Raw genomic sequence first — 26210 nt, 5'->3', positions numbered from 1 at the left:
ATCTTCTGGTTTCCTTTCTTTTCTTTCCTGCTCATTTCAGCATTTCCCTAGACTACAGAGGTAATTGCATAAGTGTCTGACAGCTCCATAGTTTCTTTCTCTTAAAACTCTCCAACTTTCTATCAGGACTATGAAGACCTTCACACTTTAGTTCCCAACTTCCTCTGTTAGAGTTTGGGCCTGGAACGTCCCCAATGCCCTTTGCATAGGAGGTCTGGTCCTCAGCTTGGCACTGTGGTGAGGAGGTGGAAGGCATTTGCATGTGGGGCCGGCTGGGAGTTTAGATTGCTGGAGACATGCCCTTGAAGGGGAGTGTGGATGCCTCTCTCTCTTTGCTTCCCAGCTGCCATGAGGTGGGCACCTGTCTCCAACACACTCTTCTCACCGTCATGTAACAGCCTTCCCACAAGCCCCAAAGCCATGGGGGCCAACCAACATGAACTGAATCCCCAAACTGGAAGCCAGGATAAACCTTTCCCCTTTTGTAGGTTGCTATGGTAATGGAAAGCTGAAGAGCACCTTCTCCATCCTCGCTGTTTACCCATCCCCCACGTTACCAAGCAACCACTGCCACACTCACCTGCTCTCTGTTCCTTGGTCACATAGAACTCATTCTTGACCAGGAGCCTTTTTAATTTTTTTTTCATTTTTTTATTTGTTTTAATTAGTTACACATGACAGTACAATGATCTTGACATATCATACATTTGAATCAGATGGGATATAATTTCTCATTTTACCAGGAGACTTTAAACCAGCTCCTCCTCTGCCTGTAGCTTGATACACCCTCATCTTTGCATAGTTGGTTCCTTTATATTATTAGGGTCTCAGGAAAAATAAAATGTCTTTAGCATGGCTGCCTCTGACCACTTAGTCTAAGAAACTTCTTTCAGTCACAACCTCTTATTTCAGATGCATCATGGTACTGGTCATCACCTGAAATACTTTCATTATGTTTGTTTAATGTCTTCTCTGTCCCAAAGGAATTGCTCCCTTGCCTTGCTCACTGGCTTTATCCTCAAAAACGAAAATAGTACCTGATATGCAGCAGTTTGTTTGTGCTATTGTAACAGAATACCTGAGATTGGGTAATTTGTAATGAATAGAAATTTATTGACTCACAGTTCTGGAGGACAGGAAATCCATGGTCGAGGGGCCAGCATCTGGCAAGAACTTCTTTACTTCAAAGGCAGAGGTGGAAAGTCAAGAAAAAGCAAAAGAAAGCTAACCTTACCATTTTATAGCAGTATGAATCCCACCTATAAGGGTTTAGCCTCTATGGACCAATCATCTGAAAAGTTTCACTGCTTAATACTGTTATAATGGCAATTAAATTTCAACATGAGTTTTGGAAGTGAAAAACATTCAAACTATAGCAAGTGGGTACTTGATATTCATTCATAGAATAAATTGATGAATTTTGAAATGGAAAACATTTGATGAATTACAAAAATTTTTCTGGTTTGCTACATCATTAAATCTTTGAAAATAGTAGTACTATTTACTATGGGTAAATAGTACTACTCTTTGAATTTGCAGCTCAGGTATTTCCAGGATCAGGGATTTTGATGTGATAGGAGTGGTCTTAGTTGGTGTATACTTAGTTTTACTATAATACAAGGCACATAGAATATAGTTAAGAAACATGTTCTGAATGCAATAATTGTATGGTAGTGAAAAAGTTGGGCCTTTGTCAACTTTGCTTGTTACTTTAATTCACAGCTCAGGGTTTGTAATTAGTGCATTGTCATATATATTTGATGGAAGGATGAATTAAATGAATAGCTACTTACTTTCCAGCTATCTCATATTCAATGATTCCACATCATGCATAAAATAAGTACTCATTAGTTATAATTGGTTAACTAATTGAATTGCCTTTGGAGAAATGGTTAAAGGGAATTTCATGACACCTTTTGAGACATGTGGAGTACCAGGATTACAGTTTGGGTGTTCACTCTCCATCATGTCCCAATCTTCAGTAGCAATGCTTGGATATGAGTCTACAATTGCATGTTGGAAGACGATCGGGGAAAGTGGCTGTTGTAACACAAGTTGTTTTAAAATTGTTCTGAAAATCAACAAAAAATAATAAGGCAGGACAACATCTAGATGTTGTAAACAACATTTACAACAAAACTAACTGAATGGTATCTCCATGAGTCCCAAAGTATAAAGCAGGTGAGGGCAACCTGCCCACAGCTACGTCCCTCCATACCTGAGTGACATCGATAACTGTGCCTGGGTGGCAGAACCTCAGTCAGGCACACAAGAACCTTAAACTAGGACCAAAATGATCCAATATATATTGGTTTGAAAATACTGCAGGCTGGGGATATAGGTCAGTTGGTAGAATGCTTGCCTTGGATGCTCAAGGCCTGGGGTTCAATCCCCAGCACCACCCAGAAAAGAAAAAAGAAAGAAAGAAAAAGAAAATGCTGCAGACTAATTTGACAACAACAGCTGAAACTAGGAAGGATTTTGTTCACTCTGGAAACAGGATCTACATCAATGCTTGAGGAAGCTGTCATAGATTGGGTGCCATGAAAATTTAAAATCAAGTTCCCAGTGCAGCCTTGCTGGACAGGGCCTCACACTGAGGAGATTAGGTGTGCAGCAGATTCAAGAGGGGAAAGGGAAGGAATTCTAGTTAAAATGCATTGGAATAAAAGCAAGAGGCATTTGAAAGAAGGCCACCATGTCTTTGAAAACTACATGAAACCCAGAGAGGAGGGAGCTGTATGGAGTGATATCCTGAACCTCACCTCCTTTCAAAACACAGGATGAAGAATCAAGAATTTGCTCTACATGAAATGTGCCCCTAAGGATACACAGAACATATCACAGAAAGGATTTTTTTTACAATGATTGTAATGAGTGAGTGAAAAAAGAATAATTACAAAACCAACATCAGTAACCTGCCATGAATTAATGAATCCAGACCCTGGGCATCAACTTCTGGTGACACCATAAATAGAGCAATGACCCAACATTATGTGGTGGGTAAGGAAAGAACATCTCAGTGAATCTATGCTGGCAAAGGGATGAATTATGAATCTTACTGAGCTTATAGGTGCAAGGGCCATTTTAGGAAATACTGAGGACAGAAGAAGATATTGAAGTGAATCACAAGAAAGGAATCAGCAAACCTAGGCTGTGGGAAGCTCTCCATAGCAAGTAATAAGGAAATGAAAGAGGTGGTGGGGAAGCCTGCAGAATAAAAGTCTTAAAGACATAGCCTGTTTTTAAACTGAAATTTTAGACTATAGATTTACAAGGCTGCCTATTTTGGTGATAAAATAAGTAAAAGGATTACTATATAAATAGAATTACTGAGAACTTCTGGGGGGAATTGGGTTACTTTCTGAGGGCTCTGAATTGGCCACCAAAGTCCTTTTCTGATCTGGGTCCTGGTTAGCAAGGGTTTGCCTCGCAATATCTCAGTAAGTAAGACCTTTTGGTGCTTTGTGTGCATGTATTTTATCTTATAATGAAAAGGTGTTCAAGGTAGACAAATCTTTTTTTTTTTTTTCTTTTCAAATTCTCCAACAAATAATGAGCTGTGTGTGGGACTAGAAGGGTTTCCAGGACATGGTACAGCCTTTGGATTCTCATGAATCATGAATATTGAGGAAAATCCTGCCAGCCAGAGCGGAAATGTGACCAAATGAAGGGCTCAAAGCACAGCTTGTCTGCACAGACTGTCTGTCACCTTTTGGGAAGAAGGAGAGGGATCTGATATTGTGTAACTAACATTCTGAGCTCAGTGAGCAAAGCTCTGCCTGAAGGACACTGGGGGCTAATCACTGTGCTTTTCCAAACAAAAGTCAGCAGGTATTCAAAAGGCCTGAAAAGGCTCTGGGAGATGCTGAGTCACTGTGTAATGCCCCTAATTAGTATGCCAAGCTCTCCACCAGGACCCTGCGGTTAGCAATGCCCTGTGCTGCACAAACTAACCATGCCCTGTAGAGATGAAAAAAAACAAAAACAAAAAAAACCCAGAGTCTCTGCGCATGTAATTGTTTCATAATATTGCAAGAGTCAGCTTCTCTTCCTGAGGCATAAACAGAAAACAAAGACAGTCCTCCCAGAGAACATAATTACCTCATATTTCAATGTGGAGGAGAGGTTATGACAACGAGTAACCTGACCTTCTATAAAGAATCTGCCTGTTGCTAATTGCCTAAGACAACCCTGCAAGTAATCACTGGCCTAGAAGTATTGATCGACCCCATGAAAAGTACCACCATTCATCAACCTGCCCTGAATCCATCCACTTATCTCCTACCATGCAGCCTACCTTCATCTCTCTTCTGGACAACTGGAAATAACCAACTAATGGGTCTCTCTGCTCTTGGTTTTACCACACAGGATCTAGTCTATATTGTACAATCTTGTATGTATAATCTCCTATAAGACTTCAAGTAATGCTTAGGAAAACATTCCAAGTTCCACACACCATCTTCCTGATCTCATTTACTTTCTATCTATCTGTCTATCTATCTGTCTGTCTGTCTGTTTGTTCTAGAACATGGCTGTGCTCTTCTTGTTTCCTCTGCCTGGAACCATGTGCCCTGGGGGTTTTATGGGCCTAGCTTTATAAGTCACCTAGGAGCTAGTGCAAATGCTGCGCTCCTCAGAAAGTCTTAGATGACCCAATGTGAAGATTTTCTCCAGGCTTCTCACACATCATTGCTTCATTTTCATCATTAAGCTTTCAACTCTGAAATCATCCAGTTTACTTTTGTTACTTGTTCACCTGTTCTTTGCCTCTTCTGCCTCAGCTCCATACAGATGAAGATGTAGCTTGTCCCCTTCTCCATTGTACTAGTCTGCTTTACACTGCTGTGACTAAAAGACCGGACAAGAAACATTTTAGAGCAGGAAATGTTGGTTTGGGGGCTCATGGTTTCAGAGGTCTCAGTCTATAGACAGCTGGCTCCAGTCCATGAAGCTTGAGGTAAGTCTAATCATGGCAGAAAATTGTGGTGTAGGGAAGCAGCTCGCATGATGTTCAGGAAGCAAAGTCAAAGAGGGACGCCACTTGCCAGATACAAATGTCTACCCCAAGACATGCCCCCAATGACCCACCTCCTCCAGCCACACCCTACCTGCCTCCAGTCAATCCCATCAGGGAATTAATTCACTGATTGGGGTAAGGCTCTCATAACCCAATCCTTTCACCTCCGAATATTCTTTTATTGTCTCACTGAGCTTTTGGGGTACACCTCACATCCAAACCATAGCATCTATTGTGACCAAGGTCTTTTGCCTCACATAGAAACTATCTGGAGATGAATCGGTGTAATATATTGTCCTCTGACTTAGGAAAATTCACAACCTGCTATCTCCCTGGTGCTGTTCATTTGACAAGTTCATGTTTTAATCTGTATAACACTCCCTTCTACTTTTTACAATTTATTTTGTTCTCAGACTGAACTACTTATAATTCTTGGAACAGCTATTCTGTCTCATTCTTCCATGCACTTATACCTTGTTCCATTTGGGAGCCATGCCCTTCATTTACTTCCTTGATGATCAAGGACTCTCATTTGTTCATCTCCTGTTCAGGTGCATGATTTGTAATACTAACTAACCCTATCTTTCTAGTTCCTCATCTCACCTTTTGTATTAGCAGGAACTCTGTGCATGGTTAAACTGTACCACATTTCACAATATCTTGTACTTAGTTTTGCATATCTATTTCACTTAAACTGTAATATTTTTGAGAGCAGAATGGAACATTACTTATTGATCTACCCTACTACCAGGCACAAGATAAGAACTCATTGATTCATTCAAAACCTTTTCTCGTTGTTCATATGTACCAGGAATGGCTCAGAGTATCAGGGAAAGAAATATAACAAGAGAAACTTGTCCTTTGCACGAACCTTAGAGGTCAATGGGACTATAATAAAAAATGTGTGAATAAACTCCGGTTCCAACTTTTACATGAGTTAATTTGGGAAAGGATGAACTATGAGGCTTGAAACTAGCTTAAATTTTTTAGACAACTTCTTTGTATAAAATATCAAGAAAAATTCATTTATAAACTTTAGAAATGTGTTATTATTTTTTGTTGTTTTTGTTGCTTTGACAAATATGTGAGAAAAACTACTTAGAGGAGGAAAGATTTATCTGGATTCACGGTTTCAGTCCTTGGTTAGCTGGGTCCATTGTTTTGGGTCAGAGGTGGGGCAGAACATCATGGCAGAAGGTGAGGCAGAGGAAAGTAGCTCAGCTCATGGAAGGCAAGGAGGTGAGATGGAGAGAGAGAGAGAGAAGGAGGAGGAGGAAAGCAGCAGCAGCAGCAGCAGCTGGTGAGAAAATATATAGTCCATACCCCAAAGACCCATTCCCTTCTACTAGCTCCCACCTCCTACACTTTTCACCCACCTCCTAAAAGTCCATTCAAATTATGAATTCTCCCAATGGACTGATCAACTCATGAGGTCATAGCCATCATGAGCCAACCATTTCCCCAAAACCCCTTCTCTTAGATCATTGCACCAGAGACCAAGTGTTCAACCCACACTCCTTTAGAGAACACACCATATCCAAACTACAATAAAAAAAAATTCTACAGTGGAAAAAAATTGCCTATGTTTTTAACAGGGCTCTGTACATAGTAAATATTCAGCATATGTCATTAGCATTGCTTCAGAAGGGGTAGGAAACCAGTGTTTTCAAGCCACGCTGATGTTAGAGGCTGAGAACTTTTATAGTCCTTAGAAAGTTTAGAGCAATCTGGGTCATGTATCATAAAAATGTTTTCACACTTTCATGCAGTAATTACTCATGGGACTATCATCATAGAAATACAAATGTATTCGCTGAGGTATTACCATAATAAATAACTGGAGTCATGATCAATGTTTTCAAGTAGAACAAGAATTAATAGCTATCCAGTAGAATATCAGGTGGTGGTTCTTAAAATAATAGCAACATAAAGCATATATAAACATTAAAAAATTCCTAAGAATGCTAAAAAAATTAAGATATACTATGGTTAAAAAAACTACATGTATTTATATAGATTCCAAATTTGTAAAAACTCGATTCATACTTCGTAGTAAAGTATATGTACTTATGTAAAATGCACTTCAAGATCCAAGTGCATACAAATTCTACTACCCTTCAAATAATAAATATCTGATTGAAAAACATGTTTTAACTAATGGTAACTATAGTTCTGCTTTAAAATTGTCATTTAATGAATGAACTGGTTGTTCTCAATGGGTTGGGAGGGGATGATTCCTCCTCCAACCCCTCCCCTCAATCCTGGGGAAACATTTTTGATTGTCACAACTGAAAAGAGGAGTGCTAGTAAATTTTAGTAAAAGAAGCCAGAGATACTGGTAAACATTATTCAATGCACAAAAAATCCTAATATAACAAAGAATTAGCCAATCAAAAATGTCCATAGTGGTATTCCTGAGAAACCAATATAGGTAGACCTGTCTTTGTCAGAATACATCAGGGGTCAAGTAATTACAGGGAAAACAGAGACAATCCTAGTAAAGTGAAATTTAGTCCTTTGGGGGAAATCTTGCAGAAACCTTTAAGTTGTAGCATATATTGATGACCCAGGTGCAATCTACCTTGTATATAGTACAGTGCTCTTGACAGGGGGATAATAATTTAGGTCTTAAACCACCTATTCAATTAACTTATCTCTTGATAGGAAGGATGGGCCAGGCTGTGTTTTCAGGTTTTGACACTGAACCAGAAGCAAGTTGAGGGTACTCATGGCAATGGATGGAAAGTACATTTCCATAGATATCAACACATGTTGCTTCTGACTGCTTTACCATTCTCCCCACTGTGTATCACACACACAAACACACATGCACAATTGAGTGGGCTTAGACAAGTCATCTCACCTCTTCTGTCTCTTGTAGTCTCATCTGTAAAGTGGAAATTATAGTAATTTTCCTGCAGATCCTTCTTACCTAATAAATACAAACCTGTATGTGTGGGTGTGTGTGGTCCCCATTCCACAGGAAACCATGTAACTCTGAACACAGAACCTCTATTTCTATGACTCTCTTTTATTACTCTTATTACTTAAATGACTCACTGTGAAGAAATCTGTTAATAATAAAAAAAAAAGATTATTTGCTCTACTTTTGGATTTTCCTTTGACCTTTGTCATTAAAAAGGAATCAGTTGTCACTTAGCTTCAGGAGCTCAACAGACCCCTGGCAGATATTGCTTATTCTGCTTGTTCAGTCTGTGAAGGGTTCTGTTAATTCCATCTCAAGCCTGGAGACACATTCAATTACCCACAACCACCCACACTGAGGCCAGCCCTGCCATTTGTCTCTACTGAGGCTTGGCCACACATGAAGGAGGATCTGCAAACTGGATGTCTATCCGACAGATTCAGCTTTGACAGAATACTTTGGCCAAAGATCTTGCTGCCATGTCTGTGAGAAATGTTCCAATTTAAAGATGTGTGGGCTGATGGAAAAATTGTCCTACCCTTGGAAAACAGTCGAGTGGGATTAGTACATACAGGAGTAAGCTTTCCTTCTTTGGTTTTAAATTTGATTTATGAAGTTGCTTCCAAGCGCCTCAATTTTTTTCTTCTTCTTCTTCTTCTTTTTTTTTTTTTGAATTGACTTTTTATATCAGAAAACTACTTATCCATGAAAATGGCAGACCTAACCTTCACATTTTCAGTTCAGATGTTGGCAGGGAAAAGGTTGGTTTTGCCTCAGGCGTGGATGGCAGGTGTGTGTACTGAAAACACACACATTCTTCTGGTTTCCCTGAGAGATTCACTGCAGTCTCTATGGGGAAGAGATTATAAGTCCAAACTCCAGCAGAGCCTGCCTCATTGGGCAATGAGGGGTAGTAGCTGCTTTCTTTATTCTCTTTTCTCATTTTTGTAGCCGTTGGCTCTTGTTACCATCACTCACTAACTCTGCTTTTCACTAAGGAAATGCTAGTCAAATAATTATGCTGCAAGACATACAAATCTTTGAACTAAAGAGCCTGTGCCGGAAGGGAAACTGGTGCTAATATGTTCCACATATTAAAAAGAAACAGAAACTCAGTGAGATGCGGTCTATGCCCTGAGCATATTCAACATCTCAGCTTATTGCTGAGATGTGATTAAAGAGCAAATCTGAGTTCCAGGCCAGTTCCTGCAGTTTAAAACAGTGAGTGTGCGGCTTAATTTTGTCCATGCACCAAGCCTATTATAATGTCCATGAAGTGAAAAAGTAAAAAAAAAAAAAAAAAGTGTTCGAATGAAATGGAGAGATGCACTAGACCTTCACACTTGTTTAAAGATCTCTTCAGACTATTGTAGGCAGAATTCTCAGATGGCCCCTGAGATTCCCACCCCATCTTACCCTGGCATATCCATCTGTATAACCCTTACCCTTGAGTGGGCATGGATAGAATGTGATATAACCACAATGATTAGCTTTCCTTATATTATAAGGCTTAAAGATTATTCAGATGTAATTAAAGTTCTAATCAATTGACTTTGAGTTAATCAGAATATGGATTTTCCAAATTGAGCACAACCTAATCAGATAGGTTGTTAAAAAGAAGTCAGAGAGATCTAGAAGGAGATTTTTCCCACTGGTCTTAAAGGAACAAGACACTAGGAGTTCTACAGATTCAAGAAAAAAAAGATTCTTCCAACAACCCAGTGAAGTTGGATGTGGACTCTGAGTATCATAAGGGATGGTATTCCCTGAGAGTACCTGAGCATGGAACCCTGCTAAGCTTTGCCTGGATGCCTAACCCTCACAAACTCTGAGAGAACAAATAGATGTTATTTAGATGAAAGGTTTATTACACAGAAATAGACAATTAACACAGGTTTTGGTACTTGGAAGTTGGGTGCTGCTATAATGAAAATCTACAAATATAGGAGCAACTTTGGAATCAGTGGGCAGAGACTGGAGAATTTTGAAGGGCATAACAGAGAAAGCCATAATTGCCTTGAACAGGCTGTTAGTAGAAATATGAACCCTGAGGCTACTGCTCATGAGAACTTAGAAGGGAGTGAAGAACATGGCATGGAAAACTAGAGGAAAGGTAAAGCTAGTGAAACTCTTGCCTGCAGTTACACGCAAAGCAAAATTTACAAGTGATTTCTGGTTATCAGGGCTTGATATTCCCAAACTGTTGCCAGTTTTCTTCCTGCTCATAGGAAAGCATGAGAGAAAAATATTGAGAGAATATTAACGTATAAAAGTAGGACCTTAGAATGTTTCGAAAGTGGTTCATAGTAGGTTTTGTAGAGCCCTGGAACTAAGAATATTTTATATTTTCCCAGAACTTTGGGGCATGTTAGTTAATTACCAATCTCAAGGGAGGACTCCCACTGTTGGGAGAAAAAAGACTATTACTACGCCAACCATCATGGTTAGGAGTCCAAATGAGTTTGGGCTACAGTTTTACCAATTGCATGGCTTCAGTGAAACAGAGCATTTGTAAGACAAGTAAGATAAAGTGGGTTTATTACTTATAGATAGGCAGCAAGGAAAATAAAAGTCAGGTCCATTGTGAAATGTACCAACCAGACTCAGGGAGGATGTGGGGTGAATAGAATCTTAACTACATGTGGCCAAGGACCAAGGGACTCCCAAAGGCAGCCTACCTCGAGGTTGTAGGGTTATATACTTTAGGGACCACATGCATTATGGTGTCAATCTTCAAAGGACATACTGTTTCTGGGGTAAAAAGGAACAAAACCTAAGTTGTCCAGGACAGTTCCTCCCTAACCCAAGATGTTGCCTTCCTTCAGAGAGTCAGACATTCCTCCATATTGCAGAGCATGGCATGTCCAGCTCATTCTGTGATTATCCTAAGAACTACATGCATGGAAGAGGGGATGGGAGCCCAGGAATGCATGAAGTGATTAAAAAAGAAGAGAAGAGGGCTGGAGTTGTGGCTCAGTGGTAGAGCACTTGCCTAGCATGTGTGAGGCACTGGGTTTGATTCTCAGCACCACATATAAATAAGTGAATAAAATAAAGATCTATCAACATCTAAAAAAGCATTTAAGAAAAAAAAAGAAGAAAAGAATATTGTGTATAGGGACTTATGTGGCCCTGCAATGTAGAGTAATTACTATCTTTAAAGGTCAACTATTTAGCCTAAAAGATAAAAGTGGAAACTCTCAGATTGACTCAGTAGGACTCTGAGATGCTTTTAGACTCACAGCAGTGTCCTTTGTCATGGTGGACATAGAAGGGTGGAGCAGATAATGGCTGACCCATAATGAACAAAGGGGAAGGAACCAGTATCTTAACTGCATCAACTTAGTGACTCTGTGCTGTGTTTTCCAGTCTTCAATTAGAGTTGCATCTGATTCAGTGCAGGGCAGAAGTCATCAACCCTAACTTAGACACCATCTCTTGAATGTAGGGAAGAGATGTGTCATATCAAATGACAGTGTTCAATAAGGTGAACTTTGATGACTTTGTAGCTATATTTGAAGGCCTGGATTCTGGGGACCTGAAAATACCCATGGAGAAAAATACCCATCTAAGAGGCTTGCTTTTGTATCTCTTACTGGAGAAAGTTCATGGAATTTTCATGTATTGCAGATGTAATAAAGCTGATAAGGAAGAAAGGAAAGGTGTCAGTGTGGTTGGTGCGAAGGGTCAAGTCTTAGAAGACTTGGGAACATCATGAACCCTTTCCACATTTTAATTTTCTTATGTGTAAATTGGAGAAACTTGAAAAAGATACATCTATCTGAGTTTAGAAAAGTATAGGATAGCAGAGAGGTACTTCAGGAACTGTTATGGTATAAAAGGTGAAAGAAATACATAGGCCATAGGACCCCAGTGTCTGCTCAACCAGAGAAGTTCTCTTGTTATATTTTATGCATATATATCAAATTTTACATAAAATTTCTCATTCTATCACTTGTGCTTCAAATTTCATGGCATCTAATTCTTTCCTTTATGCCAAGTGGATGCTGGTGATTGGGAGGATGTGGGTGGATGATTGGTCAGAAAGGCAGTTGGGAGGATGGGCGACTTTGGAGGACTGAGGGTGGAAGTTTTGGTGAAGCTCTGTATCTGAAGCAAGCAAATGTCTCCATGGGATCTTCTTTATCTAAAACTCCAGAATTCAGAGTCTACATACTGTGCAGATCTGAGTGCAGTGGGTGGTTAAAGTCAGGCAGACATCACACAGAAGTCTGGATCTTTAAAGATGAGAGGTGTCCTTTCTCCAGGTCAGGCATATTTAGATTCTAGACTGCTAACCTTTACAACAGGGAATTGAGAGGCCCAGTCAGGATGCCTAGGTAACAAGAATTCTAATGTTCTCGCCACAATGCTGTTTATATTCTCTCTGTCAGGCTCGGTGGTAAAACTCAGGGTAAAAGAACTGTCCCATAGCATCTCCCCATACCCGCCAAATTCCAGAAAGCAAATCCTGCAATGTTTAATCTGAAGACACCTTTAATCAAATTCTCTGTTCAAATCACTCCATTGAACAAATTAAAAAAACCTAAGGTCAAGGTCAGAGAATAATTTATTATTTAGGGAATTTTAAAATTATATTTATTATTATTTAGGATAAGTTTCAATAACAAAAAGACTCAAAGAATTGAATTTGCTTAAATGAAACAGATTGCATACCTCTATTTTTTTGAAAGTCTAAAATAGGTAGTGCAGGTTAAGAGGGGCCACGCTACTATCACTCTTAATGTTACCTTCTGTATTTAGGGCCAAGGCAGCCAGTGGAAGGGGACAGAGGAAGTAGAGTACACACAGCTTCCGTCTTCAGAACATTGCCCAGAAGTGACACACACACCATGTCTTCCAGAACCTGGTCACAGAGGATACTTAGCTGCAAGGGAGGATAATACATGTGATCTCTACCTAGTGTCCCTGCTAAAACTTGGAGAGTTCTATTGTTAAAGAAATAAGAGGAAAATTAAAATTGGGAAGTAATTAGTTTCTGCATAAACAAGATCTTGGGAACAGATGAGAAAGTTTAAAACTTATGCTATTTTATAGCTTTGTGGAAAAAAAAATGAGTCTCCTAAACCAGAGTGTAGCAATTGGATGATAATTAAAGGTCATCTAGATCAACAGCCTCAATGTAATAAATTATCTAAGAAAGAGAAAATGACTTCACCAATATTCCATTGTCAACCTGTGATGGGGCTAAGATTGGTCTCTGAGTTCATCTCTCGGCCGTGAATCACGTAGACCACAACACTTAGCACAGGGCATGAGTTTAAATGTGCAGTGAAAAGTTGAAGGAAATGAGGTTAGGAGAAAGGAGGAGTGGAGGAAGAGCATGACTTTATAAAAAGGTAGGAACAAGAAGAAGAGGTGAATAGAAAGAATAACTGAAAGGAATCTCTGAAGACACTGGCTGAGATAACCTGCTTCTCAGAACTCATCTGTGTTTCCCTTTCTCCAGTTACCTTCAATTATGGGCATAGCTGCATCAGGGCATTAAGACAACTTGTCTTCCAGCGCAACAGATGAGACAGGGCACTGTCATTCTGCAACAGGCTCCCACGAAGGATGGAGTAATTCTGACCAACGAGGCTAACAATATGGTAATGGATGCAGAAGCACGGTGGTCACTGTCAATGTGAGTGAACTGTCCCAGGTGGACAAGATTTGGACACATTGGTCAAGCTGAATGATCTTAAGACAAAGGAAGGAGCAATTTGTAGCCAGGGCTAGGTCAGGGAGGTTGGTAGACTTGGTTAACATTTCTGTCTTATAGGCATATCTGACCAATGAAAGTGCATAACAGGTAATAACTGGATATCATCAGAGAGTATTTTCTGGACACAGCCATCAAATGTAATAGATTCCTACTTGCAGCTAAAAATCTCAGAAAGTTCAGGACATAAAGAGATTAACTGGAGATAATTCACAACTGAATAATCCATTCCTCCTTTTCACCTTACTCTGGTGGATAAGATACTGCACTGGGTCCTGGATCCAGAGTTCTGTAGAATTAAGGTCTATGAAGAGAAGGGAATTTATTTTGGCTGAAGAAAATAGAAGAAGGTGTAATATCACAAAGACTTTGAAATTTTCAAAAAAGTGGAAGCATTCGTGATCCCATTCGTGATGGAATAGTCCTTCATTCGTATGAATTTTAGTGACCACAGAGAAATGAAGGAGGCAGCTGCCTAGATTCCAGTTCAGGGATTTAAGTTCCAAAACAGATCATGCTCATGCAATCCAGGTTCCTCTAGTCAAGCAAATCCTAATATAAAGATAATGAAACAACAAGAATATTTGATGAGAAAAAGTGATCCGCTAAACTAAATGTGTCTCTAAATCTCATTTGCCCTTAATAGTAGCTGACATTTGTTCTTTACCACATTCTAGTCACTGTTGTAAGCACTTCACATGTACCACTTGGAAATGTTCTCGTCCTTATACTTTAAATGGGGAAATTGCAAAATAGTAAAGTAACCTGCCTAAAGTGATTAAGCCATTAAGTTGTGGAGCTGAGATTTGAGCCCAGCCTCTCTGACTGATAACTAAGTTATTTTGCTATTTAATACTAATTTTGAGTTCTGAGTTTTACTTTACTCAGTGATCATTTTCTTTGGAGTATTCTTGCCTCCACAGTAATACATATACTATTTAAACATAGATTATAAACATAGATTTATGTTGATTCGCCTCTGGAATTTATTTAGTAACAAGAATAGAGTCAGTATCTTGGAAATGCTTGATTGATGAATTCCTGAGGTTAAACCTTCACAATCCAGTAAAAAATTCTCTGCACATTATTTTTAAAAGCAGTTATGGAGTTGTTCTCACCAATTTCATTTTCAACTTACAAGTAAATTATCCAGATGTTACACTAAGAGTTCAGCATTAGCTCTCATACTTCCTCCCCAGGTGAAGTGTCAGAGAATAGTGGTCATCAATCACCAGGTGGCTGGCAATAACATTCTGACCCAAGTTGACACCAGTGAGCAATTCTTGAAGAGTAGGCTTCTTTTGGACTCTTTTCATTGGCAGTATTTCCTTATTCCATTACCTTCACCCTCTACTCACTGGGATATTGCATTGTGAGACCTAAGATTAGTTGCTTGTGAAAGAATGAGTGGGCGTTTTGCAGCAATCTCTGTGAAAATCATTACCATTCTCCTCTCAGCACTGCCTGGACCAAATGCCCAGATTCGTGACTGTGTTCCAAAAGTGGTGCTCAAATCCATAACCCTATCCCCTAAAATAGATCTTTCTAGATGAAGAAGAGAGGGTGGAAAACATTGTCTTTACAGTTATTTTGGGAGAGGGACCTGAGAACAGAAAGGGCACTCAATAGGAATTTGTTGAAAGAAAGTGTGAATTGAAAATGTTTTCAGAATTCTCCATTAAGAATATGCTATACCCGAAGGTGCTGTCTTTCTACCAGTTTTGTTGTACTTAATTTTCTGACCTTTTCTCTTGCAAAAGCCACTGATCCCAGCCTGTTCTTCATCTAGCCTTTTGATTCATTCATGAATCCCTTCACAGCTGTCTTCTAAAGTTCAAGATTCATGTGAAATTGGGATGCAGAGTTGACCCTTAAGATAGGGGTCTTAAGCACAGGATTATTTGTTAGTTTCCATCCTTGATTTGATGTCTCTGTGTAAAATTGTTGACTTACATGCCTGAGTCCTAGGCAGGCCTTGAAAATTCCTCAAGTGGAATGGAGGAACTTTGATTGGGCAAAGGGAAGGGAGAGAAGGGGAGGGGGCATGGGGGTGGGAAAGATGGTGGAATGAGACGAACATCGTTATCCGACTACGCACATGTATGACTGCACATGTGGTGCGACTCTACATTGTGTACCACCAGAGAAATGAAAAGTTGTGTTCCATTTGTGTACAATGAATCAAAATGCATTCTGCTATAATGTATAACTAATTAGAACGAATTTTTTTTAAAAAAAAGAAAGGAAAAAACAAAAGAAAATTCTTCAAGTGACACAGGCCTCTCATCAAAAAGCCCTTCCCCTCATGGCAGAAGTGGTCACAGTTACCCCTTTCCCATTTTGTCAGCCTGATACTCTGGCCACAACTTCATTGGACTAAAGATGAGTACATGTCTGTGTATCAGAGAACTCATCAGATTGTATGTCTTGGGAAACCTAAAGAGAGGGTTAATCATGTAAAACAAAACTGGGTAGAGAAATTATGAAATTTGCTCACTCTATCCAAATAAAAGAATAGACATCCTTTAGAAGTCAGGAGAAGTCAGTATTCTGAAGTAACAGCTCCAATATTTCATTGGATCAGCCTAACAAAGGTTCACTTTGTACACACACTTCTTATCCAGTGCCTGTGGAAGCTCTGCTCCATGCAGTTAGGGACCCTAGCTGCTGGTGGCTCTGCCATCTTACAGGTACAGCAAATGGACCATGCACACTTTTTAGTCATGTTCAGAGACAAGAAAGACTAGTCTATCATTCCTGGGCTTTACATGGTCTTGGCCTGGAAATAATACAGCATGTCTGCTCAAATTTTCTCCCCTAGGACTAATCAAATGGATCCACATAATTGTACTGGACTCAGAAATGTAAGGAAGCAAGATTTGGTAAGCATCATTGTCTCTTCCACACAAAACTAACGCTATAAACTTACGTATTTATCACTTAGTTATGTATCCTGATTCATGATACACATTTTTAGAAAGGCACTCAAAATTAAAAATAATGAATGGTGAGGGGCTGAGGTTGTAGCTCAGTGGTAGAGCGCTTGCCTAGCAAATGTGAAGCACTGGGTTCGAACCTCAGCACCACATATAAATAAATAAATAAATAGATAGATAAATAAAATAAATGTCCATTGACAAACAAAAAAAAAATTTTAAATAATGAGTGGTGAAATAAAAATGAAAGTAATGGTTGCTCTAATCTACTCTCTTCCTGCACACTCTCTAAGCCAACACACTAGAGACCATTGTTCCAGAATCATCAATATACTTCAACTTTCTGGTTCCTTATAATGCATGGCTGTAGTGCTGATGACAACATTTTTTTCCTCTAACCTTGAACCATTACAATGAATCTTCATTTACTGAGATAACTTGAGCTTAGCTTTGCTCTAGGCACCCTGAAGAGCTTAGCAGACAGGGTTCCCCTGAGTCCTTCCTCTCTGGTACCTATTAGGGCATCACAGTCTACAAATGCTACTGAATTGCTTTCTGGCTTTAGAGAATCAGCAATGTTCGCTACCCTGGCCCTTTCTCAGATGGCCCCTAGGTCCATATGAATCTCTACTGCAAGCATTTCTTATCATCCTTTTCACCATGGTCTCAGCACATGATGATTATTTAAAGATAAATCAGTGATCATTCAGTCTCCACGCAAAGTTGATCCCAGGACTCTAGCTCTCCCTTCTTGATGGGTCTTCATATATAAAATGATAGATCTTTGAGAGAATAAAAGAACTTTGGATTTAATTCAGCACAACACCTTTAATACCCAGATAGAGGGAATTAAGAAGTTGAGGTGCTTTTATGTTGAATGACTGGCCTAAGATCAAACAGCTACTTAACAGCAAAACTCACTGGAAAGTTGAGTTAGTTTGATTCTCAGAACTTGCCAGAGGAAGTGGGGGCAGAGAGGACACATAATTAAAAAATAATAAATAAATAAACAAACAAATAATTAAATTGCAATTTCACTTAATCTTTGCTTAGCTCTCTCTTTTGTAGTCTATGAAAATTAAAACCAAAGATACAACACCAATTATAGTTCCACCTAAAAGAGCATGAGAAATTTTGATGACAAGTTGGTAAGAACATCACTGTTTGGAACAACCCTTGCATTTGTTCCAAATAAGTTCAACATAACAAGCCCTTCAAGATTTTCATGCAATATATTCTAGAATTAGTTCAGGCAGCAACCTTGGCATTTACAGATAAGTCCAGTGGGAAAGACCTAATGATTTTACAAAAAGTGAAGACCTGACTTTACAAACTTTTTTTTTCTGGAGGATTTTTTCAAATTATTTTTAACTTATATGTGATAGCAGAATGCATTATAATTCTTATTACACATATTGAGCACAATTTTTCATATCTCTGGTTTTATATAAAGTATATTCACACCAATTTGTGTCTTCATACATGTACTTAGGATAATAATGTCCATCACATTACACCATCAATAATAACCCCATGTCCCCTCCCACCCCTCTGCCCTATCTATAGAGTTCATCTATTCCTCCCATGCTCCCCCTCCCTACCCCACTATGAAATAGCCTCCTTATAACAGAGAAAACATTCAGAATTTGGTTTTGGGGGAATGGCTAATTTCACTTAGTACTATCTTCTTTACCTCCATCCATTTACCTGCAAATGCCTTGATTTTATTCTCTTTTATTACTGATTAATAGTCCATTGTGTATATATACCACATTTTTTATCCATTCATCTACTGAAGGGCATATAGGTTGGTGGCACAGTTTAGCTATTGTGAATTGTGCTGCTATGAACATTGATGTGGATGTGTCCCTATAGTATGCTATTAAGTCCTTTGGGTATAGACTGGGGAGAGGTAGAGCTGGGTCAAAAAGTGTTCCATTCCCAATTTTCCAAGGAATCTCCATATTGCTTTCTATATTGGCTGTATCAATTTGCAATCCCCCCAGCAGTGTATGAGTGTACCATTTTCTCACATGCTCCCCAAATTTATTGTTGTTTATATTCATAAATGCTGTCATTCTGACTGGAATGAGGTGAAATCTTAGAGTAATGTTGATTTGCATTTCTCTAATTGCTAGAGATGATAAACATTTTTTCATAAATTTGTTGATTGATTGTATATCATCTTCTGAGAAGTATCTGTTCAGGTCATTGGCCCATTTATTGATTGGGTTATTTGGGTTTTTTGGTGCTTATCTTTCTGAGTTCTTTATTTACCCTAGAGATTAGTGCTCTATCTTATGTGTGAGGGGTAAAGATTTGTTCCCAAGATGTAGGCTCTCTATTCACCTCACAGATTGTTGCTTTTGCTGAGAAAAAACTTTTTGATTGAATTCATCCCATTTATTGATTTTTTATTTTAATTCTTACACCAAAGGAGTCTTATTAAGGAAGTTGGGTCCTAATTCTTCTATTAGATACAGGGTCTCTGGTTTTATTCCTAGGTCCTTGATCCATTTTGAGTTGATGTTTGTGCATGGTGAGGAATAGGGGTTTAATTTTATTTTGTTGCATATGGATTTCCAGTTTTCCCAGCACCATTTGTTGAAGAAGCTATCTTTTCTCCAATGCACATTTTTGGCACCTTTGTTTAATATAAGATAATTGTAATTTTGTGGGTTAGTCTCTGTGTCCTCTATCCATTGGTCTACCAATGGATAGATAATCCTTAGGTCCTTCCCACTGGACTTATCTGTAAATGCCAAGGTTGCTGCCTGAATTAATTCTAGAATATATTGGTCTACCAGTCTGTTTTGGTGCCAATACTGTGTTGGTTTTGTTACTATTGCTCTGTAGTATAGTTTAAGTTCTGGTATAGTGATGCCACCTGCTTCACTCTTCCTGCTAAGGATTGCTTTAGCTATTCTGGGTCTCTTATTTTTCCAGATGAATTTCACAACTTTCTATGAGAAATATCATTGGTATTTTGATCAGAATTGCATTAAATCTATAGTGCTTTTGGTAGTATGGTCATCTTGATAATATTAATTCTGTCTATCCAAGAGCAAGTAGATCTTTTCATCTTCTAAAGTCTTCTTTGATTTCTCTCTTTCAGGTTCTGTAATTTTCATTATATAGATCTTTCACCTCTTTTGTTAATTCCCAAGTATTTTTTCTTTGAGGCTATTGTAAATGGGGTAGTTTTCCTCGTTTCCCTTTCTGAGGATTTGTCACTGATACACAGAAATGCCTTTGATTTATGGGTGTTTATTTTATATACTGCTACTTTGCTGAATTCATTTACTAGTTCTAGAAGTTTTCTGGTGGAACTTTTAGGATCTTCTAGGTATAAAATCATATCATCAGAAAAAAGTGCCAATTTGAGTTCTTCTTTTTCTATGTGTGTCCCTTTAATGTCTTTTGTCTGTCTAATTGCTCTGGCCAGTGTTTCAAGAACTATGTCAAATAGAAGTGATTAAAAAGGGCATCTGTCTCTTTTTCCAGTTTTCAGAGGGAATGCCTTCAACTTTTCTACATTTAGAATGATGTTGGCCTGGGGCTTACCATAGATAGCCTTTATGATGTTGAGATATGTTCCTGTTTCCATAATTTTTCTAGTATTTTGAACATGCTGTATCTTGTCAAGTGCTTTTTCTGCGTCTGTTGAGATGATCATATGATTCTTATCTTTAAATCTATTGATGTAATGAATTACATTTATTGATTTCCATATGTTGAACCAACCTTGCATACCTGGGATGAATCCCACTTGATCGTGGTGCTCTACCTTTTTGATATATTTTTGTATTTGAGTTTTCCAGAATTTCATTGAGAATTTTTGTATCTATGTTCATTAGAGAGATTGGTCTGCTCTGAAGTTTTCTCTTTTTGATATGTCTTTGCTTGCTTTTAGAATCAGGGTGATATTGGCCTCATAGAATGAATTTGGAAGTGCTCCCTTTTTTTTCTATTTCCTAAAATAAATTAGAGAGTATTGGTATTAGTTCTTCTTTAAAGATCTTGTAGAACTCTTCTGTGTACCCATCCAGTCCTGGGCTTTGTTGATAGACTTCTGATGGCATTTTCTATTTTGTTGCTTGAAATTGATCTGTTTAAATTGTATATAGCATCCTTATTCAATTTGGGAAAATTATATGACTCTAGAAATTTGTTGATGACTTCAATATTTTCTATTTTATTGGAGTACAAGTTTTCAAAATAATTTATAATTACCTTCTATATTTCTGTAGTATCTGTCATGATATTTCCTTTTTCATCATGTTAGTGATTTGAGTTTTCTCTCTCCTTCTCTTCATTAGCATGTCTAAAGTTTTGTCAATTTTATTTCTTTTTTCAAAGAACCACCTTTTTGTTCTGTCAATTTTTTCAATTGTTTCTTTTGTTTCAATTTCATTGATTTCAGCTCTGATTTTAATTATTTCCTTTCTTCTACTGCTTTTGGTGTAGATTTATTCTTCTTTTTCTAGAGCTTTGAGATGTAAAGTGAGGTAATTTATTTGTTGATTTTTTCTTCTTTTAAGGAATGAACTCCATGCAATGAACTTTCTTTCCTCTTAGAACTGTTTTTATAGTGTCCCAGAGATTTCAATATGTTATCTGTGTTCTCATTCACTTTAAAAACTTTTTAATCTCCTCCTTGATGTCTTCTGCAACCCATTGTTCATTCAGAAGCATATTATTTAGTCTCCAGGTTTTGGAGTAGTTTTTACTTTTTATTTTATCATTGATTTCCAATTTCATTCCATTATGATCTGATAGAATGCAGGGTAGTATCTCTACTTTTTTTTTACATTTGCTAAGAGTTGCTTTGTTGCATATTATACCTTCTCTTTTAGAGAAGAATCCATGTGCTGCTGAGAAGAAAGTGTATTCTCTTGTTGAAGGATAAAATATTCTATATATGTCAGTTAAGTCTAAGTTATTAATTATATTATTGTGTTCTAGTTTCTTTGTTCAGCTTTTGTTTGGAAGATCTATCTAGTGATGAAAGAGGTGTGTTAAAGTCACCCAAAATTGCTGTGTTGTAGTCTATTTGACTCTTGAACTTGAGAAGAGTTTGTTTGATGAATGTAGATGTGCCATTGTTTGGGGAATATTTATTTATAATTTTTAAGTCTTGTTGGTGTATGGTTCCCTTGAGCAGTATGTAGTGTCTTTCTTTATCCCTTTTAATTGACTTTAGCTTGAAGTCTACTTTATTTGATATGAGAATGGAAACCCCTGCTTGCTTTTGCAGTTTATGTGAGTGGTATGATTTTTCTCAACCTTTCACCGTCAGTCTGTGGATGTCTTTTTCTTTGAGATAAGTCTCTTGGAGGCAGCATATTATTGGGTCTTTTTTTTTTTTTTTGTATCCAATCTGCTAATCTAAGTCTTTTGATTGGTGAGTTTAGGTCATTAACATTCAGGGTTATTATTGAGACATGATTTGTATTCCCAGCCATTTTTGTTTATTTTTGGTATTTAATGTGACTTGGTTTATCCTCTGATTAGATTTTTTTAGTGTAATACCTACCTCTGATGATTTTCATTGTTGTTTTTCATTTCCTCTTCATGGAATATTTTGCTGAAGATGTTCTCTAGTGCAGGCTTTCTAGCTGTAAATTATTTTATCTTTTGTTTATCATGGAAGGTTTTTTATTTCATCACAAAATCTAAAGCTTAATTTTGCTGGATACAAAATTCTTGGTTGGCAATAATTTTCTTTCAGAGCTGGTATATGTTGTTCCATGACTTTGAGGGTCTGGATTGAAAAATCTGCTGAGATACCAATTGATCTCCCCCTATATGTGATCTGATTTCTCTCTCTCTTGCAGCTTTTAAGATTCTATCCTTATTCTCTATGCAAGACATTTTCATTATAATGTGCCTTGATGTAAATCTGTTGTAATTTTGTACATTTGGTGTCCTGTAAGCCTCTTGTATTTATTTTTTCAATTCATTCTTCATGTTTGGGAAATTTTCTGATATTATCTCATTGAAGAGATTGTGCATTCCTTTGGTTTGAAACTCTGTGCCTTCCTCTATACCAATAACTCTTAGATTTGGTCTCTTGGTGGTGTCCCATAAACCTTGGATGTTCTGTTCATGGTTTATTACTATCTTCACTGTGTGATGAACTTTATTTTCCAGATTTGTATACTTTGTCTTCATTATCTGACGTTCTTTCTTCCAAGTGATCTATTGGTTGGTTATGCTTTCTATTGAGTTTTTTAATTTAGTTTATTATATCCTTTATTTCAAGGATTTCTGACTTTTTTTTCAGAGTCTCTATCTCTTTCTTGAAGTAATCTTTTGCTACCTGTATTTGCTATCTTATCTCTTTGTTGGAGTTATCAATTTTTGCCTTATTTGCTCATTTAGGCCATTCTTTCGTTCACAGATCATTTTAATTATGAACCTTCTGAACTCCTTCTCTGACATTTCATCAACTTCACTGTCCATGGGTTCTGTTACTACAGTGTCCTGGTTTGTTTGGGGCACTTTCCTCCCTTGTTTTTTCATGTTGTCTATGTGTTTTTCTTTCTTGCAGGGTGCATCTGAGATCTTACAGTTTCTTCCATATATTTTTGTAGTATCTGTGGAAATTGTCTATACCTCACCTTGACGTTGGGCTTCCAGACCCTGCTGGTGTCCCTCAATGTATGGTACTGCAACTAAAGGTGGTAGCGGCAATAGCTGAGGTAACTCGAGATAATAGTGGAGGTGCCCCAAGATGGAAGCAATGTCTTAAAAATAGAGATAGGATTGAAAGGGTGGGCCTCACACTCTCTTAGGGACGCCTCCTCTGAGATGCAGCTGCTTCTAGGCCCTGTCTGTTATCAAAAAGGTATGGCTACTATGTGGGGAAGGCTATGGCGATGACTGCAGTGTCCCGTCATGGAAGTGAGTTAGGCTTAGGCTCCCAGGTGGGGTAGAGGACACGAACTCAGACCTACCCTGGACCTGGGCCCTGCACAAGTTGGTGTGAGCTGGAGGCTGGGCTCCAGTGGGTGTCTGTAGTGGAGGGATGGATCTGGGACTACTGTGAGCCTGGGTCCCGAGCAGGCTGGTGTCTTTTCTGGAGGATTCTTGAGAAATTCCTAGCATTTAACAATTTGATAACATTTGTAATTTGTGTTGAACCTGTTGCACCTATATTTAATAGTCTTTCCCATTTTCACTGAAAGGTTAGGACAAGTGGAAATAATAAAATAAAGAGTGGCATTAATTAGTTAATTTTTTTTCAAAACACTTATTGGACACTTATTCTGTGCAGCCTTTGTGCAAAGTGCTGAAGTCAAGGCAACAAGCAAGGCAGGTCTGCTTTGTCCTCTTCTATCCTGTAGCACTAGTAGATAGGAAAACCAAATGTCAGATTGTGCGGGGAGGGGTGCTCTGGAGTCCATGTGATGCCATCATCCTAAATTCCCTTGAACTTCAAGGGCAAAGTTTGCATTTCAGGTTAGCTAGTTCAGTGTCCTGGTCAGTGGTTAAAATAACTGGCTTTGAAGTGAAAACAGTTCAGTGTGAATCCTAACTCTGCAACCTTAGCTCTGTTACTTTCCATAAATTAGTCCATCAACAGACTTCTATATCAGAACAATAGTGCTGCACAACAACTACCTGATAACTCTACCTCAGCTCTAAAACTTAGCAAATCAATCATTTATTATTGTCTCTCAGAAGCCTGGGTGTTAGCTGTAGGGTCAGCTCATCAAAGAGTTGCTGCAAGCCTGGGTATACCCTTCTCATGGAGATAGTAAAACTTCAAGAGTTCCTAATCTTCAAAATTGGATTCGATGGTACATATAAAGTACTTACTACATCTTCTCAATCAACAGCTGTTACTATCACTCCAAGTTTCCCTTGTGATATTTGCACGACCCTCTTGGATATAACCTTGGTCTGCGGATTCTCCTGCCTCAAACCATCTAAGAACACTACTGAAGCTCTTGCTTCCTCACATCAGATCACCTCTTGAAGCCTGAGAAGAGATGGGACCTAATTATTGCACATTCTCTGAACCACCTCTGGAAGAATCTCTTGCCTAGAACTCTACAACTTCCTTCCCTGAGCTCTGCCTCCCAGTTGGCATGATGCTACAGTGGCCATCTCCTTTCGGGATAGCCAAATATTGTTACCATACTTGATAACATTTGATTATTCAATTAGAATAAAACAATATTTTCCAGGTTTTATAGAAGTTGAAAAAATTAGCATCCCTCTTTTCCCCACTGAGGTTCCTCTTGTGGTAGAACAAAATAGAGACTTTAGCAGCTTGAAAGCTGACAGGCTGTGGTTTTGCATGCTGACACACAGCAGCTCTGCTTTGGTATTTAACCATAAAGGCTTGCAGCAGCTGACAGGTAGCTGTGACAAGATGACCCCAGTAGCAGAAGCAGGAAACAAAATAACCAAGAGAGAAGGAACTCCTCCCCTTAAGGCTTAGTGCAGTAAAAATCTCCAAGCTGTATGAGCTTAAAGCCTCTAGGCTGTTGACAAGCTTCTACCCATATAAGGAATGTAGAATACACTCCCCAGTAGAATTGCACCAACTGCCTTGCCTCAATGTACCCCAAACTTGCTTATATATTAAAGTAAAATCCCTGCTGCAACCGGAGCTCAGACTTTGGGAATTATCCCTCTGGGCTGTGGCCACTAATAAAGTGTTGCTTCCAGATCTTGATGTCCTAACCCTCATTTCCCGCTATACACTCCCAAGTATTGACTGAGAGATAGACAAAGAAGTCAGACAAATGAAGTGCTAAATGCCATCTTATAAACTAACTAATAGGGTGGGAAGGTAGCTTACAAATTTAGTAATGATATTTTGATGACATGGAGCCTTAAAATTAGACAAAATTACCCACTTAGTAAAGTCTGCTCTGGAAAATGTCAGGCCTCTCTCTCAGGGGGCAGGTTCTTTAACTTTTTGCTGGAGAGTGGGCTAGAGAGAGCCAAATGCCAAAAAGAATGGGAAAGCATTAGTTTTTCCTGTAATTTCTTCTTCTAAATTTGCCATACAATTGAGTCCAGTGAGGAGGTCTGGGCAAGGTTTTGAAGAGATGCCAGGAGGGTGTGACATATTGAAGTCCTGAGTAGGGAAACAGAAATCCCACCTTGTCTATGCCAACAGAAAATGCAAGTTATAGCACTTCAGAGATCTTCTGTTTCCCCTTGTTTCCTGAGAGTTTGACAATTACCCCAAAACAAAAGATTTAAATGACTCAGTATCTGCATATCATCATGTCTAGTCATTCCATTGACTAAGGTGATCTACCCTATGCGCTTTTGTGACCTGACAGGAATGCAGTTATCCATTTTATAAATACAATTGGGATAGCTTAAGCTTTCAAAGGCAAAGCCACCACTAATGCTATAAAATCATACATGATTATAAAAATGATAACATTTATGCCTCCTCTTCTGTTGTCTGTGAGAAAAGGGAATCCTTCAAATACGAGCTAAATTGCACTCTGCCTTGAACATGAGCAATGGGATTCCTCTCTCCCCACTGAGCCTCTTGGATTCATAAGGATAAAGACATGCTCCTTGAACCATGTCCTAACTATATCTTTGTCTTAAAATGTATCATGTAAT

The sequence above is a fragment of the Marmota monax genome, unplaced genomic scaffold (assembly GCF_021218885.2).
Source record: "Marmota monax isolate L192 unplaced genomic scaffold, Marmota_monax_Labrador192_F-V1.1 WCK01_AAM20220418_F8-fsc00010, whole genome shotgun sequence".
NCBI classification, from domain to species: domain Eukaryota; kingdom Metazoa; phylum Chordata; class Mammalia; order Rodentia; family Sciuridae; genus Marmota; species Marmota monax.
Note: the sequence above shows the minus strand (reverse complement) of the source record.